The sequence below is a fragment of the Rhinopithecus roxellana genome, chromosome 3, assembly GCF_007565055.1.
Source record: "Rhinopithecus roxellana isolate Shanxi Qingling chromosome 3, ASM756505v1, whole genome shotgun sequence".
In the NCBI taxonomy this organism is placed as follows: domain Eukaryota; kingdom Metazoa; phylum Chordata; class Mammalia; order Primates; family Cercopithecidae; genus Rhinopithecus; species Rhinopithecus roxellana.
This window is the reverse complement of record NC_044551.1, coordinates 156,287,006-156,305,891: the sequence shown is the minus strand read 5'-3', so window position 1 is coordinate 156,305,891 and position 18,886 is coordinate 156,287,006. Positions and strand designations below refer to the sequence as shown.

Sequence of the window (18,886 nt, the reverse complement as noted above, 5' to 3'; positions counted from 1 at the left end):
CAAATCACAAATCCAAACTCTCCAAAATTCCAAGCACACACAACTCAGAATATATTCATTCCCAGATTCACAGGGACATAGCCAGTCTTCAGAAATACAATCTCAGATTCACAAACACACATGTACACATACACTACAGATCCACACACTTCTAGATCAGGACAGACAGACATGCCCTGATTCATAAATCCATGTATGTTCAGACTCTGAGAAGTCACCCTGAGAAAGACATTCAACACAGAGATTCACAAATACAGACACACGACTTAGAGACACACGTCTTGAGTCATAAGCACACATCACCCAGATTTCCACATCCCAGAGCAACAGACTAGTGCCACACAGCCTCATCTCTGTCAGCTGACACTGCCTCTGGCTTTAGGGGGCAGGTGGAGGGTTGGAGATTCCTGGGTCTTTGAGGGGGCAGTCCTTTCTCATTGCTCGAATCCAGGAAGGGTGGGCTCAGCGTTGGGGGGAGGTGAGGGGGAAGTAAGAGAAAGCAGGAAAAAACTTTAGTGGGATATTCTTGTTGGGCAGTAGCGCGTGAGTAACGGGGGAGGTTTTTTGTGGTCTGGTGAGTTCCAGCTATGAGTGAGAGTTTAACTATTAATACACTTAATCAAGGACACTTCACACACATACACAGTCACACACACACACACACACACACACACACACACACACACACACACACACACACAAGCAGCTAGGATGGGACCAGGTGGTGGGGGTAAGAGAGGGAGAGTCCCAGAAAAAAGGAAAGAAGGAAAGCCCCAATCAGGGCCCCAGAGGGCGGGGAAAGGGGGCGGAGCTTCTATCCCGGGCCTGCCTCCAGAGCTGGAGCAGTGATTCATTTGTGCACCACCAGAAGGGTGGGGTTTGATACACAGTAGGTGCTCAATACAAACATATTGGGCCAACAAATGAATAACATATAAAGAGTGGGCAATAATAACAGTAATAACAATGTGTGAACCCCCCATCCTTGTTCAATTAGAGCATGCCCCAGAGCATCATGCTTGCTAATTTGGACTAAATCGTCAAGCCACCAGACAGGGGCTCTAGGAACCCAGGCTTGGGTCTGGCTCACCTGTATTCCCTCATTTCTCCACCCTATCCTGCAACCTGGAAAGTCAGCCCAGTCTACATCCCTCTCTCCCTCCTAGCAAGACCCCCTCCATTCCATCCTCCCATAAACAACAAGGTGCAGTCAGTCCTAAAGAAAGCAGGGTATTTCATTCCCCTGGACTTGTTTCTTCACCCAGATACAAGCCTGCCCCCACACTCCTATGGGTCCCAGTTTCACATGTGCCAAATGGGTAGGAGGCAGGCAGACCTGGAAAGGGGCAGCAAGAGTTTAGGGTCACAGTGGGAACCCTTGGAACATGGGCCTTTGCTGGCCGGGGCCCTGGATGTAGAATCCTCCCCTCCCCTTCCCCCACCCACCCCAGCCCAGCCCAGCCGGGTGGACATTCCAGGCCTCACGTGATAAAGACGAGGCCACTGGCCCTCGGGTAAGTCAACAGGCTCTGTCGCGGGAGAGATAGGAGGCCCTGGCCAGGGTCACCTGCTGAGCGGCGAAAACAGCCAGGACCAGATACACACATAAATAAGGCACCAACCCGACAGCCAGCCTGCCAAGGGTCTGTCTTCTGCAGAAGCTCACCTTGGAAAGGGAGGTGGCATGGAGAGGGAGGCCAAGGCTGACTAGGGACGTCCCTGGGAGACCCAGCTCCTGCGAGGATGAGGGGTAGGGGGTTCTACCCAAGTTCCAAGGGCTGGCTGGGAACTCAGAGGCCAACCTCCCTCAGCTGTTCCCATCTCTTCCCAGGGCAAAAATCAAACCGTCACCCCCTCTCCCTCCTCCCCAAGGAGAGGACAATTTCCGTTCTGGGAGGGGGGTGACAGCTGCAGAGCGAGCCACTCCCCACCCCCCCAAGCTCCAGCCTGACTCTCATCTAGGGAAACTGCTAAATCAACAATACGCAGTTACGGGTAGGTAGCCCGCCGGCCTGAGTCTCCCCGCACGGCTCTCAGAAAGGGGTTTAGAGGGGGCTTCGGTCTCAGTTCCCGGTTTTCTAGTGGCGGTTGGAAACCAAGGCACGGGCGTCTTTCAGGAGGGCGACTAGGTGAAGCTTAGGCCAGAGGCCCCCCAAAACGTCCAATTTAAATACTCCCAACTGCAAAGGACAGACGCCCCCCACCCCGCGGGCTTGGGCAGCTGAGGTGGCGCCGGGCGTTCAAATCGCGCTCCAAACCAGTCCGCAGCGACTACGCTCGCAGCCCCCGCCAGGCGGCCCCAGCGGAAAACTTGAAAGGGACTCTGTTTGCCTGCGGCCCTGGGGCGGCTCCGGCGGGGGCGAGGGCCCAGCGATAGCACACACGCCCCCTCCCCAACGCTTCCAAAGAAAATGCGGGGGGCGGGGACAGGGCCCACCACAAATCCAAGGGCTCCAAATAGCGCCCGTCGCGCGGGGAAAGGCGGGGGTCAGGAGTCTGGTCCGCCGGCCACCCCCTTAGCTCCCCTCCCCCCAGCCCCGATCCGAAGACGCGACTCTCTCAGACCACCCAAGGTCCAGGGGGCAAAGTAGGGCGCGGTTGCCAAACCTTCAGACCCCTGTCGCGGGAGACTTCAGGGAACGGGTCTTTCCGAATGAGTCACTACAGAACCCCCCAAATTTACTGGTGCTTCCTTGCAGCCCGAGGCACCAGTCCAACTCCGCACACCCCTTCCGATTCCCGGGGGGGATTAAAGAATAAAAAGAGATCTTGCTCCCACTTTGGGCACTTCAGCTCTTCTGACAGGTCCCGAAGGTGGCCCCTGATTTAAAAACCGGGGTCACTCACTTTCCGTCGATCCTACAAATAAACAAAGCCAGGCGCACCCCGCGCTCCCCGCCGGAAAGCAGCCCATTCCGGGCGAGGACAACTTCCCCCAGCCAGAAAATTAACACATTCCTCTCGCGGCGGTTCAGCCCCTCACTCCGCTCCGGGGATGCGAAGGGGAGGGGGGCTCAGGTCGAACTTCAGGGGTAAATTTGGGGCCGGAGCAGCGTGGCAGGCGCCTGGGACGTACGTCCCCCGACAGTTCTGCAGCTAGAGGAACACCCCCATTCTCCCTCCCAGGCTCTGCATGCTGCTTGGCCCACGCGGGGCTCGGGAGATAGTCCCCAAAAACTCCCCAAGGCAGGGAAGGGAGGGAGGGGCCGCGGGGCACCGTGGTGGTGGGGTACTTTGATGGAAAAAAAAAAGGTCAAACTTCATCAGCCTGCTGGGCACCCCGCGGGCGGCGGGGGCGAGGAGCCGGAGGAGAAATGCAGAAGTAGCCGCCGCCTCTTCCAAGTGGTGGGGGAGGCTCAGTCACGCGTGGTCGAGGGCGCCCAGAGCAGTTAACGTCGCCCCTCAACACAGGGCTGCGAGTGGGGTCTGATGTGGGGGAGTGCGCGCCAGAGATCTACAAGCAGCCTCCCACGCAGGCTGAGCGCCCGCCCAACGCCAAGAGGTGAGGACCCCGGGCGCCCGCCGCCCCAGCGCCGGAGAGCTGGAGTAGTGGGGGGGGGGGGGGCGGCACCCCGCAGGGAGCGTCCCAGCCCCACTCCACGGCGCCCAAGCCGCCGTCCCAGACCCTAAAACCCCTCTTTTTGTCTGAACTCAGTGATCTGCGACCGAGCATACTGCGGCTTAGGGAGGCTTGGGTATAGCAGCGGCCACCGAGCGATCACCGGCGCTAGGTCTCCCAGGCTCCCGAGCACCGCGGCTCATGCTGCGGGCGCCCCCCCGCCCCTCCCAAACACGGACCCCTCCTTCCCCGTCCCCGGCTCTCCGCACCTGAACTTAGGGGGAACCCGCGCAGCCAAACTTTCCGCCGACTTGCAGCGAACTCCGGCCCCGGCCGCGCACCGAACCCCGGGGGAGGAGAGGGAGGTAGGCGGGGAAGGGGAGGGGGCCGGCCTCCGGGGGGGTCGAGGGAGGGCCGTGGCCCGACACCTACCGGCTCTCCGAGTCGTCCAAGCCGCCACCGCCGCCGTCGCCGCGAGGCCGAGGGGGAGGGGCGGGGCAGGGAGCTGCGCTCCGCTCTGGGCACCGCCGCCGCGGTGCGCTCCGCTCCAGCAGCCAGCAGTGCCCGGGTCCGGAGCCGGAGTCGCGCCGCCGCGGCTGGCCCGAGGCGGGGAGGGGGGGGAGCCTGCAGCACCTGCCCCTCCTCCCCCTCCCCGCGGCCCAAATTAAAAAACAACAAAAAGCAACTAATCACCCCCGAGCGGAGCGCGGCTCGGCGGGCGGAGGGCTCAGCGTGCGGCGCCCGGACTCAGCAGGCGGCGCGCATGGCTGGGCGCGGGCTGGGCAAGACTGGGACGCGGGGCCGGGCTTCAGGGGTGAGGCTCTGCCGCTCTTCTCGCTCGGCTCGGGCGCCTGCTCTTGCCGCCAGTGCCGCCTCTGCTGCCGCCGCCTCTACATCCCCGCTCAGGCTCAGCCGCCTCTGCCGCCGCCGCCGCGCGCCCGCCCGGGCAGGAGCTATGAACGCTGCCCGGGGGCTGCCGGCAAAACCCGGACCGGACTCGCCGCTCCCTCCCTACCCCCCCCCCCCGCCACCCGTCTTCCACCTCGGCTCACTTCCCTCCTCCCGCCGCCTCCCTCCCAGCGCAGCTCGGGCCACTTGGACGCCGCGGGCTCTGAGGCCGGAGCTGCAGCCGCTGCGCCTCGAGCTCCCCGCGCCCTGACGCGGTCCACCCAGGCTCAGCTCCCTGGCGCGCCCTGTCTTCGCCTATTTCCCCCAACTTTACAAAAAAAAAAAAAAAAAAAGGACGACCTCCCCGCTTTGGTGAGGCGGTCTGGGTTTAGAGACGCACCTCCGGGGAAATCTATCTTTCTGTGCCCTCTTCAGCGGGGCCAGAAGCTTCGAGGACCGGGAGGGAGAATTTGGCCGCGCCCCCCAGCTCAGGTGCGCGGCGGGCCAGAGATTCCTAGCCTAGGGCTCTTGGGAGGGAGACGCGGGTTCCAAGACCCCACCCTTCCAAGAGCACCTTAATGGATTCAGTGGGCACTAGGGCCCCGGGAGAAAAGGGGCGGAGATTCCCGTTCCCATTTCTCAGATGAGGAAACTGATCCGAGAAAGAATAGTTTGCCTCTTAGGCAAGCACCAAGCCTCAACTCTTGAGTCCCGGGGCTAAAACGACTACGTACATTTGGTACCTTGAGACCATGGCCTACGCACTCAAAACCCGAAACAATGCTTGGAACAGCAGCGCTGTTGAAAGACAGAAGGAAAACTCAGCCTTGCCAGAGTCGGCTTCCAGTGGGGACAGAGTTGGACCCACATATCCCGCTTTCACTCCATCATTGCCCCCCCCTTCGTCTGCCCATCTTGGGCTAACTCTGCTGCTGCAGATGTCTTCACCTCACGTACCCATGGTGCAAGCCCCGGGCTCATATAATCCCAACTGCATATAATCCCAAAGTGGAAGTTTTCTTCAATTCTTTGGGATTCGTGGGGGCGTGTTTGTGCAAAGCCGACTTTCATCTGCGAGGCGAAGAAAACGCGGTCCCCAGACCCGAGCAGGGGAGGGAGAGGGGGAGGACCAGTTGGGGAAGTCAGCCTAGGGTTAAACGTTACAGCCTGAGATCGATTGGGGCCCAGATAACAGGGAGTTAACTGAGGAGATCCGGGCGCCTGCAGCCACAGGCGCGGCCTCGGTGGGAGAAGCGAAACTGTCTCCCACCTCGCTGCTTCCTCTCCTCTGCTCTGCGCAGCCTGGCTGTCTCCGAGGCTGGCGCGAGGGCTGTGGAGCATGGATCTCCTGGCAGCAGCAGCAGCTGGTGCCCACCTTCCACGCCTTCTATATGTGGCCTTGGGGCCTTGACCCAGCCGGAGTGGTGTCGGGGGGGAGGTGTTAAAGGGCAGAACTCATCTGGAATGTGTTGCCTCTCTCCCACTCCTGATATCCAAGACCACATGAAGTGACCCTTCCCCAGACATCGTGGACACCTGCTCCCAACCAGTTCCTTCCGAATGCTGAGAAGTGGTCTCCCTTAACTACTATGCCAAGAAATGGCTCCCTTGGGGAGGTGTTTAGTTTCTCTCCTCCTCACAGCAGCCCTTTTAATGCCTCCCTCCAAACAAACATGCCATGTGAGTAAAAGTAAGGTGCCTGCTATGGAAACCGTTTTAAGATGCCCATCACCCCCAGAAGATCACTTCTAAACTGCTTAAAGATGGGTATTCTGGGCCTCAGTGTGAGTATCAGGCACTGTGTTGGGCACTGACGGTGCAAGGAAAAAGGAAGCAAAATCCCAGGTGTAGGATCTCCAAGCATTTAACCCACCTCCATCTGCCTTTTCTGGGGAAGCTGAGGCACAGACTGTGAGGGAGGACCTGTTCCCTGGGAGTCAGCAGCAGGTCTCAGAGGGTTAGGATCCATGAAGTGAAACTCTATGCCACAGATCTCCTGAAGCCTAAGGTCAGTACAGAGTCAGGTCATGCACACCCCCCAAAAAGCTTTATGCTGGGGTCCATAGGGGAGGGTGGGTAGTAATTCCACTTTAGGGAATTGCTATTACCCACTTTTTTTTGAGACTCACGCCCCCACCCCCACCCCCAACTCAGGCGGGCAAAGGTCAAGGAGCCACAGGCTGCAATTGAGGAAGGCCAGGTGGTCCCAGTGGTGATGGCTTCCGCAGGGAAGGGGTGTTGACATGTCTGGCCCAGTTTAGAGGGTGGATCTTGGAGTTTTCCCTTGCTGGAAATTAACACCTCGGGAGGGAGACCTAGACTCTCACCTATCCAACCCATGTGGGAGCCACAGAGGAAAAGGGCAGAATTGTCCACACAGAAAGTGTTACAGAAACAGAAAATGTCATGTGCAAGCCATCCACAAAGAACTCTCCACCACAGATGCCAATGAGACAAGTGGGGGACATCCAGGAAGGATGGGATGAGGGTCTCTGCCCTTGGGTGAGACTGTCCCCAACACAGCCCCCTTCTCCAAGAAGAAGGGAAGCCTGGTTCACTATTCTCCCACCTCTCCCTACCTCAAAAAGGAGTATTGAAGTCTCACCTTGCTATTAAACTTTTTGCTGAGTTTTTTGAAACAATCAGCCTTCAAGTCAGGAAGAAGTTCCTTCAGTCTCCAGCACCGCTGGGGGAGATGGCCCCTGCATCGCCAGCCTTGTCTTCTAGGGAGGGGTGTATCCGCCCGGGATCCTGGATTGTGCTCTCCTGGATCCTGCTGATAGCACCCATGGCTGGTATTTGTGCAACCCTTACCCTGAGCAGGGCATTGTGCTAAACAGTTAAGGTACCTTATCTCATTTAGTCCTTATAGCAGCCCCTGCAATAATGTCATCCCCTTTATTCAGATGAGGAAACTGAAATGAAATTGGCATCAGAGCTGTTCTCGAACCCTGAGGCCATGTGCTGTTCTAGGGAGGCTTTCCACAGCCTCCAGTGAGGCTCATCTGCTTCACATCCTGCAGTGGTTCCTCACAGACTACCCTACTCAGCCTGGCTTCCCTAACTGGCCTTCTTCCCCACCAGGCCCTGCTGACCAATGCCATCTAACACTGGCAGTTCCCTGACACCCTAAGACTCCTCTCCAGGTTCCCAGAGCTTTGCATGTACCATTCCCTCTGCTAAGATAGGCCTCATCAAGCTCAGCTCATGAACTCCTCATGGAAGACTAGGAGCACATATCACCTGGGAAGCGTCTCAGACTGCCACTTCCAGCCTGAGTTTGGGCCATACCTACAGGGCCACCACTAGCCTTTGTGCAAATCAGAAAAAGGTACCCACTTTTGGCAGATACAGGAAACCACGAAGGAGGTACAGACTGCCTTTCAGCTTCCTAGCTCCCTTTGCTAGGTGCCTTTTTGCAGTGCATGCACTGCATGCGGCCTGGCTTTGGGTCCCTCATCTGGCTTTGGGACCTCTCCTATGGCCACAGTGACCACAGGGCACAGAAATAGCTTTTATTTGCTCATCTCACTATTTGTTCCCTTGCCACGACCTCCCGCCATGAAAATGCTTTGAAGGTAAGGAGGAGTCCCCTACCTGCCTTGGGCCCGAAGCTTGGCCTCCAAAGAGATACCAGTAATAACAATTGTAGCCAGAATCTTTCTGAGCTCTTGCTTGTCAGGGACCATGCTAATTGCTTTTTGAACATAGGCTTATTAAATCCACAGGCTTGGACACCCGTGTGAGGTTACAAAGTACCAAAACCAGGATTTCAATCCATGCTTTTTCTGAGGCATTTTTCATGACTGCCATTTATCTGCTAATATCTGTCATTGATTAAACATCCAGTGACTGGAAATGGACACATGAAGAACAGTGTGGGAGTTAGGGTCTCCAATAAAGATGGCCAATCTGGAACTCCGTCGAAGGTTTACCCTTCTTTGGGTACCAGTTCTGTCACCTGTATCACAAAGGATGGGAGCAAGGGCATTTGAAACCCTGCCTGCTGGGGCAGGGCACAGGATAGTGTTCAGTGGGGTCATGCTGGACTGTGACCTCAGCCAAAATCCCAGGGCAGGCTTGGGGGTACACACACAGGCAGAGGCAGGGAGGAGCCTAACCACACCAGACTGTGGCCCCCAGCCTTTGGGTCTGGGCCCTTATGCACTGACCGCTGGACTTTAGGTCCTCCCCACCCCACCCCCATGACCTCCGAAGGAGCAGAGAGCTGTGAAATGAAAATTCAAAAAGCCAGGTCTCTCAAGTAACCCAGGCTTGCCCATTCCTGAGAATACAGTTTGGTGGCTGATGCCTGGCCTTGACCTGTGTAAACAGAGTGGAAAGGATGAGGACAGAAGGGAGACTCCAGCCCCAGAACAAAATGACTCCGGGGACAGAGGCTGAGAGAGAGCAGGAAGCAAGTCATATTTCCCATTGCCCAGACACAGCTACACATGTGCCATAGACAACCAAAAACAGCCCTGTTCTCAGGCAGGCACAGGGAACTCCGCCTGTATATGGGATATTGATGGGGAGAGGGACAGTTTGGGGGCTCTCGTGCCCCTGACAATAACCCTTGGCTTCTCTAGGCATAATCATGGTTCAACTGTGTCCTATGGGAGTGGGACTGAGTGCTCCCAGAGGCCAAAGCTGTGGCTCCAGCCTCCCTGCCCCGTTTCAGGAAGAGGGAGGGAGAGCATTGCTGAGAGGTGGGGAGGTAACTGAATGGGGCTTTAGGGGAGGCAGAGGGCACAGTGTCCCAATCTGGAGCCCTACACCTGGAGGAGGGGTGCCCTGGGCAGGAGAAGCCAGCCTGCCCTGAAAGTGCCCTGCCCGACCCAAAGCCTGCAGGCTAGGGTGTGGTGGTGTGGAGGAGGCCTGCTGGAGGAGGCAGGGTGGGGCTCAGCCTCCTCTCTACAAATCTGGTCCTGGAGGGCAGTGCAGGGTCAGAAATGGCCTGCACTGAGACTTCCAAAAATGGCCCAGTCTCTTTCTCTTCAAACCTGGGGCCCCAAGACCCCAGCTATCACCCCCTACTCTGCCCTCCCCTTCAGACTCCAAGGAATGGGGTGCTCAGACAGTGCTTGGGGGTGGGCCTGGGATGAACTGCTCTTTGAACTGGTGAGACTGGTTCTGTGTCTAGCCGCCTGGGCAGTCACGGGTTGCCCGCCAGGCCTGGGAGGAGGGAGGCCTCAAAAAAGGGCCCCTCGTAAATCGTTAACTCCCAGAGCCCAGCCGCCGCTGGATGCCCTGGGCCCCACCCCCAGTCGTGACTCTGGTCCTGAGAAGGCCCATCCCAGCCCAGAAGTCAAAGGTTAGAGGTCAGAGCCAGAGGTCCCAGCACCTGGGCAAGTCCTTCCCCCAGCTAGCAACAGGGAGGGGAGCAGGAGGGCTTTCTTTTGAGATCAACTTTTCATCGAGATTGCAGATGCAGAATCATCCTCGTCTGCCCCCCAGCCTTCCTGCATCCCTGACCTTTGCCTCTCAGGGGAGGCAGGCCTCTGGGTGGGCTTCCTGGGGCAACCCCTGGGCAAGTCCCAATCCCACCAGTCCCTTCTCCTCCTGGAAATAATTATGCCAGTCCCACTCACTCCACCTCAAAGGCATCACCAGGACTAGAAGGTGAATGAGATGAGGAAAAGAACTACTGTTCAGAATTGGGACAGGACCCTTTGTAGAGGAACTGTGTTAAGTGAACCCTTCACCAGCATGCTAGGTCATCTGTTTAGAAATCTGATTCCCATTTTGCAAATAAGGAAACTGAGGCTTTGAGAGGGGAGTGACTGATTCACCCAGGCTATGGCAGTTGTACAGGAAAGGGCTTGGATTTGGTCCAGTTTTGTGCTATCAAGCTGAGCGTTGAATGGGGTTCAGCCCTCTCCTCAAATTCCTAAGCTACAGGTGTGAGGACACACCCTAAAGGCAGAATGGGCTGGACAAGCCCTCTCCCCGACTGACTGAGACACTGTCAGAGGCCCCTGAGATGGGGGCAGGTGGGGGAGTGTATGTGGGCAGGAGACAGTCAATGCCCCCCCACCCTGCAACCTCTCCAAGCTCCTCCCCGAAGGCAGCCCTCCCCCAGGTCACACCCCCCTAGGTGCCACCACAGAGGAGACTTGGTTGCTGTCCCCCACTCCACCCTCAAGAAAAATTCTCCAGACAGACTAATGAGGAGGATTGATGGTGCTACCACCCTTTTCGCTAGGGAGGCATCTCAGAAGCTGAGGAGATGAGAAAAAACAACATCAACTTTTAATCGAGATTGCAGATTCAGAAAAGATTCATAAGTGAAATGATTCCCTAAGGAAATATAAAAAGTTACTTACGGCATTGCTAAATTGGGCATGCTTCAATCAGGGGCTGTTGAGAAATCATTAAGATATACAAGACGATGTTTTAGATACATGTGAGCTCCATCAGGAGGGCTGGCTATTGCTCCAGCTAGAGAGAGGGGATCTGGCCCTGAGCTGGCTGGCCTCCTGTGTCACCCACCTCAATCCAGGGGAAGGAGGAGAAAGTGAAGAGAATCCCTACCTGCCAGGCCCCAGAGACCACTGCCCAGAGACTGCAACTGTGTCCAGGGGCCCAGAGACTATAGCAAGGGAGAGTGGAGCACTGGGGCTGTGGTTAGGTGGAACTGTTTATTGTTGGAAGTAACTTTTTTCCTCTTTCAAATGGCATAATGGAGAATGGTAGGGCTATAACTATCTACTTCCCTTGAAACACTAAAGAGGGGACACCCCCTTCATATCCCCTGATCCCTTTCCCTGTCCCTTGAGTTGGCCTGAGGAAGTGGGCACCCTACTTGGAGACAGAATTACCAGAATGCACTCTCAGACCTTGTCTGAGATCTTTGTGGGAGGGGTGAGGGGTAGGGGAGATCACTCTGTTTGGTCATTCCCTCCAGGGAACACTAGGGGAGTGAACCATCCTAGGAAATGTTCTAGGATGATCACTAGCTTTTGAGGACATCTTCCCCTCCCCACTGCAGCCATTTTTTCAGGTGGAAGGCTTACCAGAAGCTCCACCTTCCACTCTTGCTGCAGCTTGGGAGGGTTTTTTTTTTTTTCCTCGGGCCTACAATTCAGAGTGAGTCTGGGACATCAGTGAAACATGGGAGCGACAGGGTCACAATGCATACTGATCTCTCTCTCCTGTGCACTCCTGGGGCTCAGGAGAGGGATAAGGCCTTAACCCATCTCCATGCCGTCCAGAGCCTGGTCCCAGTTGGTGCTAAATGTTTAGAGACGGCATTGGGATGCGACTGGACCAAGTCTGTCCCATGTCGGGGGGGGTAGGGCACAGGAAAAAGAGATGGACCAGGGCCTGCTGTGGGGCCTCTAGTGGCCACACCTGGACACCTTTCCTTAGATTCATCTGCCTGGGTGAGCCCCCCGCCCTCCACCGCCAAATCATCCAGGAAGGCAAGAAACCCGAGCCGGATGGTGGTGTCCACGCTGCCTTGCGGGTGACCCGAACTCGATCCTGGCCAGGTCCTAGCCAGGCCAAGACGCTATTTTAAACCCCAGCCCCAAGCTGCCGCCTTAGCCCGCCAGGCCATCTCTGATTACAAAGCCACTGCCCACCTCCCAGTCACTTCTTCCTCCCTGCCCTGGGACCCCCTAGGCTGGTACAGGATTCAGTGTGTCTTGGGGCAGTCTGTCAACTGGCAGCAATGCTCCTCTCCATCCCCCAGCCCTGTGCACTGAGGTACCCTCATTCCTCCCCACACACGGGAATCCATCGAGCTGTATTCTGAGATTTCTCCCATGGATGAGTTATCTTCCCCAGGAATGAGGGCACACCCTGGCCAGAAAGCCTGCAATGCTGGGCCCAGTTTCTGTTGGGGTCAGAGCTTGCAGGCCATTATAGGGCTGAAAGAAAGGAAGTAGGTTAGACAGATGCAGGAACTTCCCAGCAGTGAGACTGTGCACTAGAGTGCTTTCCCTCCTGTCTTCCTGGGCAGGAAGAGGAAGAAAATGTCTCCAGAGGGAGCCCCCTCCCCAACCCCCTGGTTTAAAGGCTGTGAGTTAGGGGACTCTGTACCATTTAGCCAACCCATAGTGCCTTCCTCCCTCCCACCTTCCTGGAGGGGGCAGTTGCTCAGTGCTCAGGTGGCCCAGCTGTCAGCTGGCTGGGCCGGCAGGACCTGTGTCCACAATCCTTTCTCTTGCTCGGCAGTAGCAGTAGCCCCCACTAGTTCTGCCAGCCCCAACACCAGCCCAAAACTGACCTAGAGGGAGGAAGCAGAGACACTGCCTGGGTGCCACGGGAAGGGAGAAGGCTGGTCATCTGTGCTGGCTACCCCTATCTCAAGCTGACTAGACAGAAGGACACCTAGGCAGCCCGAGTGCCCACTGACCGTGCCTGCTCCCCTGCCCCCATGACTCGTAGCCTCAGCAGTGAGGTGTTGGCACCAGGCCTGGCGCAGCTGAGCAGTGACGCCAACAGCCCTGCCATCTCAGGCAAGCATGGTTTGCTCCAACCTGGCAGTTGGGACCATGGTGGGGGGATGGTGGGGGGCGGGGGGAGCCGCATCTTCCACCCTTCTGGGCCTGAGACAGCAGGGGACAAGGCTGTTTTGGAAGACCTCTCTCCCTCATTATGGCAGATCTTTGGCATCCTCATGGGGGTCCTCGCTACTCCCTCCAGGGGACTGGTCCTGAGGGTAGACTGGTGGTTCTAAACTAGAGAACCTCCCAGGGGATATTTGGCAATGTCTGGAGGCATTTTTGGTTGTCACTACCATTACTGACATCCTACAATGCAAAAGATAAAGAATTAAATGGCCCAAAATGTCAATAGTGTGAGGTTGAGAAATCCCAGGTTAAACCCTGGAAGGAATTCCCTGACTGATCTGGGAGTATGGAAGCCAGCAGGAGGCATTTTCCATCCCCCACCACACATGCAGGGGCCAGGGATCATCTCCCACCCCCACAGGCAGAGAAGGCCCTTCTGCCATTCTGGCTTCCAAGGCCCTTTGTGGCCCTAGGAATGTGGTAAACTGCCTGCCTGCACCCCCAACCCCCTACCCACACACCAGCCTTTGGGCTTATTAGAAAAGGTGTCCACGATGGACAGCCTGGCAGAGCTCTTCACCTGAGCATGGTGGGGGCTCACAAGTCCCATCTCCAGGCAAACTCTACAGACCCCTGCCCATACGGGGATTTTGCTATGGAAAAGGGTGGGGGCTGTCCAGCCCCTCCAGGGGGCTGGTTGGAAGCTCTGGTCTCCTCCTCCTCCTCATCTCCCCACTCCCTTTCATTTCTATTTAGGAGGCAGCCATGGTGGCTCGGCTCCTGTCTCCGGTTTCCTAGGGAGCTCTGCTGAAGCAGCCCAGCCTCCGTGGGTCCATCTGTCAGGGAGGCTGTTCCGCCCCATCGATTGCTGTTCCCAGGGGGCTGTGCTGCTCGAGGGACCCAATGTGGCCGCCAGATAGGAGGGAACCACATGGATTAGAGACGGAGGGGGGGGGGTCAGCTTGGCAGTAAGCAAAGCCAAGAGGGGCTGACAGCACAGCAAGAAGGCACAAAGCTAGACAGGCATGAGAAATGAAGAAGGCCACGGGCAGTGAGGCAGGAGGCTGGCTGGAATGACCTCTGAAGCTGGCTTGCACCCTCAGGATTCAGTTTTGCATTTAGACACACCAAGTTCTCACTTGCAGAGACAACAACAGTAATAGCAGCTGACATTTATTGAGCAGGAACAGTGTGCCCGGCACTGGGCTGGGCTTTGCACATCTCTACTTTCACTAGAGGATCACACCCACTCAAAGCAGGTGCTGTTATTCTCTAGCAGGAGAGAAAGGGGCTCAGAAAGGCTCTAGCACTTGCAGGTAGCCACACTGAAGAGTTGGAGCTAGACTTGGAAGCAGGTCAGCCTGGCCCATGGCTGTGCCCCAGCCCCAGGCAGGCAGAGCCAGGCCCTAGGGGGAGGAGGCAGTCTTGCCAGGCCTGAGGCCCAGCCTGTCCTCCCCGCGGAGCCGCCTCCTCCCCTGGGCTGCGTGACATCTGCCCCGCTTCCCGGCCCCAGACAGCTGCCCAGAGAGCCACGTCAGCACTTCCAACCGGGGAGTCTGGAAACTGGCTCAGGACCCTGAGCAAGAAGGGGACGAGGGGGCTGCAGCCTCCGACGGGATGGCTCTCAGAGCGGGTGACCCACTCAGCTGATCAGGGAATGGGTCGGCATGACCTTGGGCCGAGCTTCTGTGAACCTGTTTCCCGTGCTCGGGTGTGTGTGTGGCTTTGGGAAGTGCGCAGAAAGACAGTAGCATCCTGGGTGGAGGTGGCGCAAATAATCCCGCACAGCAAGTTCCAGGACACCCGGGGCAGCCTGTGGACTCCCCGCGACGCCCATCCAGCCCATCCACTCGGGGCCAAGTGGTTATTAGGTGGGACTCACGAGAGTGAGGGTGGGGGGCGAGGAGGTGTCAGTGCCGGGGGCCCAGTCCCAGCACACCGGCCGGCTGGGGCCAGAGATAACCGGCGCCTCCCGGAAAATCATTAGCATCTGTTTGGACCGCGGCAAAGTTGGCCTGCCGGCGTCTCCGCCCGCCGGAAACAGCCCCGCGCCCCCACCAGGGCAGGCGCTGGGCGCACCCGACACAGCGTCCCTCCCCATACCCGGCCCAGCTTAAACTCCCGTGGCGACTACATCCACCCGCGCTGGGAAGGGGGGCCTGGGTGCAGAGGCCCAGGGCTGGCAGGCAGGCAGACGGGGGTCGGGCCACGCCATCGGGGGCTTCCTCGCGCGGTTTGGGCGGTCCGGCCCGAGCTCCGGGCGATCCAGGCCGGCTCTTCCAGGCGCCCGCGCTGGCGGCAGCCCAGGGAGTGTGTGGAAATGACACCGCCAGGGCGGCGGAGATCCCCCCTCCTGACATTGGCTGGAAAGTGGAGCAGCTCGTCAGGGACAATCAATGGCGATCGATCGCCGCGCGGCGCGGGCGGACGGCGCGGGGGAGGGGCGGCGGGGCCGGCAGGGGTAGGGGCACCCGCGGCCGAGGTCAAACAACACAGACCCGCAAAGGGGCACGGCGGCTGGGGGGGGTGGGTGTCACACGGACACACAATTTGTACAAGGAAGTACCAAGTACCACCATAGGCCACCCACACCACAAAGGAGGCACGCTCACCACACAGAGTTACACCACAACAGTCTCTGACACAAGTCAGAACAGGACACAACAGGGTCAGACACACCTAATGATATGACATACAGTCACACTATTCACAACCAGTTCACCATACCACAGCAGATGTCCCTACACTAGACACCCACAATATCACCAGGACACAAAATGAGTCACACACTAGCTGGTCTCAACCACACAGCAGAAGGGAGTTACATACTTTGGGTGCACAACAGTCAAACAATAAAGCAAAAAAGTCATATATCATCCATCACCACCACCTCAAAGAACATTGTCAAATTGGGTCTCTACACTGTACAACACAATGGTGCCCATACTGGCAACAGGATGGGACCAGGAGTCCAAGTATAGTATGGCAAATGCTGCCATAAGTTGCACCCCAGTAAGAGAGGGATAAAGCTGTTTTCCATCCTCCAACATGAATATAATTATACCCACCCAACATGGCACAATAAACAAACACCAGGCAAACCAGCATAAACTTGCAGGGTTCTGACAGGACTAAATAAGCCACTGCAGGTGATGTGCTTAGCACAGCACCAGGCACATGGTAAGCACTTGACACACAGGTGGTCTTGGTTCTATACTACTAAATCGTATCTATATAATAATGACTGCAACTACTTAGCATCATTCTCTCCATGTTAGTCTAGTCCCTCCAGGAACCTGCTTCACCCCAGCAGCAGAACTAGTTCTGCCATCACATACACCTGGGAAACACAACTCAAGTGTTACAAACACAATTCACAGCACTGCACTCACCCACAGAGAGGCCACATTCTCACTTCCCCCAGTGTACAACCACACCTACCCCAGAATCCCCTCCACAGGGGCAGCAGGCTGTGCTCATACAGCTGAAAGCTCTGGCTCAGAGACCTTGGTGGGGAACCCCCCCCCAATCTCTCACCAGGTGCAACCCAACTAGTGTGCACAGCTACCGGCCCCATTTCCTGCCACTCTCACAAAGCTGTAGAACACAAAGCACCTCCCTCCCAAAGGTCACTCACCTAGTTACAAAGGGTCCCAGAACCTCCCAAATAAGCTTCTTAAAGACTATCCCTTGTCAGTCCCCCTCTCCATTCCCCCATTTCCCCCTAGAGAAGCTGAAGCATCAGTTTCACAGTCCCCAGAAAGGCTCTCCCCATTCCAAATCCAAAGCAGGAAGCATGGCTGGCCCCAGAGCTCAGCAATCTCCCCACTCCCATTCCCAGCGGTGCATGTGTGTGGGAGCAGGGCCAAGATTCGTCAGTCCTTCAGCACACCCTTAAAGGCCACTCCTGTGGTTCCAGTGTAAGGCCAGCTGGGCTGTAGCCCTCACTTCCTCAGTTCAGGCCTGGGCCCACCCAGGGGCTTCCAGGAAATCTCTTGTAGCTAGGGAGCTCCCCCTAAAGGTCCTGTCTAGAATGACTCCCCGCATTCCCTAGTTCTGCCTGGCTGTGTGACCTTTGTCAATTCCCCAACCTCTCTGTGCCCAGATCCCAAGTTCTGCCTATAGATCCGAGACACCTTTCAACCCCCTCACAGAGGCTCTCTTTGACTAGGGAGAGAGGTGTGGGCCTGTGACCTAGAATGTGAGAGCAAAGATGCTGGCTGTAGGAGGTGCCACAATCACTTTGTCATTTATCCCTCTCCCTTCCCCTTCAAACAGGGCTGGGAAACAGCTGGGGGAGATCTGGCCTCCTTCCACAGCATATCCCCTCCTCCATGGCTGGAGGCAAATCCTCCCCCAACTCCAGGGTTTTATTCACCAGGCAGGACAACTGGACTCCCTTTTGTCCCCCAAGGTAAGCAGGACAGATACTGGGCAAGGACACACAGGCTGGCTGGGCATGTCCATCCATCTGCCTGTTCACCCTGTTTGTGGGCACACTCTTGCAGGCCTTAACAAGTGGACATGTGAGCCATAGGCTGCAAAAGGGCCCAGCCAGTCTGCCCCGGGTCCCTGGTTGTCCCAGGAGCTAGCCCAGCTCAAAGAAGGGCAAACCTCTAGCTTGTACAGGAATCCAAGAAAGATGTCTCATTGTCCAGTCCATTGTCCAGTCCATTGTCCATTGTCCACTACCTCCCTGAACCATAAGCACCCACAGTCACAACCCTTTAATTTGATAAGGCCATTTTCCACCAAGCATTGCTTATGGGTCAGGCTGGGGACCAAGTGCCCATTTTCTAGATGAGAAAATCAAGGCAAAAGACAGATAAGTATATTGCCCAACTGAAAACCCATGGTCTTGTGATTCAGACCCAGACCTGATCCTGCTTTTTCAAAGGCTACAGAGCCTTCGTGTTTATGCATCACACCCTGATGCATAAACACTGAGGAGTGTACATGCTCATAATTCTCTCAAGCTCCTGAACACATGTGCAGTCCCCTTCTGCACACACACATACAAGCCGGCCTAAACTCTTCCATGCCTTGGGCCTGTCAGCCACATTATCCGTGGCTCCCTCCTTCTAACAGGGACGGGCAGGCAGGGAATCTAAATTCCCAGGTTTCCGCCCTGACCCTGACCCGCCTCCTTTCCCACTCAGAGAACACATTCCTCCTGCTGCAGCATGATAACCAGCCCCAGAGGGAGGCCTGGGGGAGAATAAGCAATTCTGGGGGCCCACTGCCTATGCTCCAGTTCTTTCCCTGGGTTTGACATAATAATAAGTCAGCAGCTTTCCCTGCAGGTAGCTCCCACCCTCTAGAGAGGCTAGACCCAAGGCTTCCCTCCTTATTCCAGGAACTTTCTTAGTTGAGATTCCTTTGGATCCAGCAAAATCCCTCATGATTAGGCACTACAGCAGGACTCGTGGAGCGCTCAATACACCCTTCTCTTTAGAGTCTATCAGTGGGGAAAAGCTTGGGTTCTAGGTACCAACAGCACCCAGGCAGCTTTCCCCATCTAGGGGTAGTGATAGTTAATTCTCACAGCCCTGCCTGGGGTGCAGCCACTTGGTGGGCTCAGCAAATCTGGAGATATTTGTATACCCAGATGGCCAAGCCTTGAATTTCAAAGATTTCCCCATGAAGAGGCAGCTGGCTTCTGGGTGGTGGTCCCAGAGGCTCACAGCTGTTGGGCTGGAAGACTGGGGAGACCAGGGCCCCAAAATATTAGGTAGATTGAAACAGACGAGAACATTTCCCAGGCCCTATCACTAGCCCCCAACTCTGCTCCTTCTGTCCCCAGGCCTCCATCTTCAAGGTCTAAGGAGCCATGTGCTGGTTGCCCAGGGTAGATGGGCAGGCAAGTGATACTGGACTAGCTGAATGGGAGCACAGGGACTGCTGCCTCTGTGAAATGGTA

At 56.7% G+C, this 18,886-nt stretch overlaps 1 protein-coding gene across 2 annotated transcripts in view; it reads right to left on the bottom strand.

Moving 5' to 3' along the window:
- The window catches only part of CXXC5 (CXXC finger protein 5), a 36,413-nt gene extending 31,868 nt beyond the window's left edge, over nt 1–4,545 (bottom strand). Inside the window, exon 1 of one of the 2 annotated variants that reach the window (XM_030927675.1) lies at nt 3,992–4,545. The gene's annotated coding sequence lies outside the window, so the exon portion shown is untranslated. Of the gene's footprint in view, nt 1–3,828; nt 3,926–3,991 lie in introns of those variants that run through there. The other variant, XM_030927676.1, reaches the window with a different exon arrangement.
- Nucleotides 4,546–18,886: the final 14,341 nt, after the last annotated feature.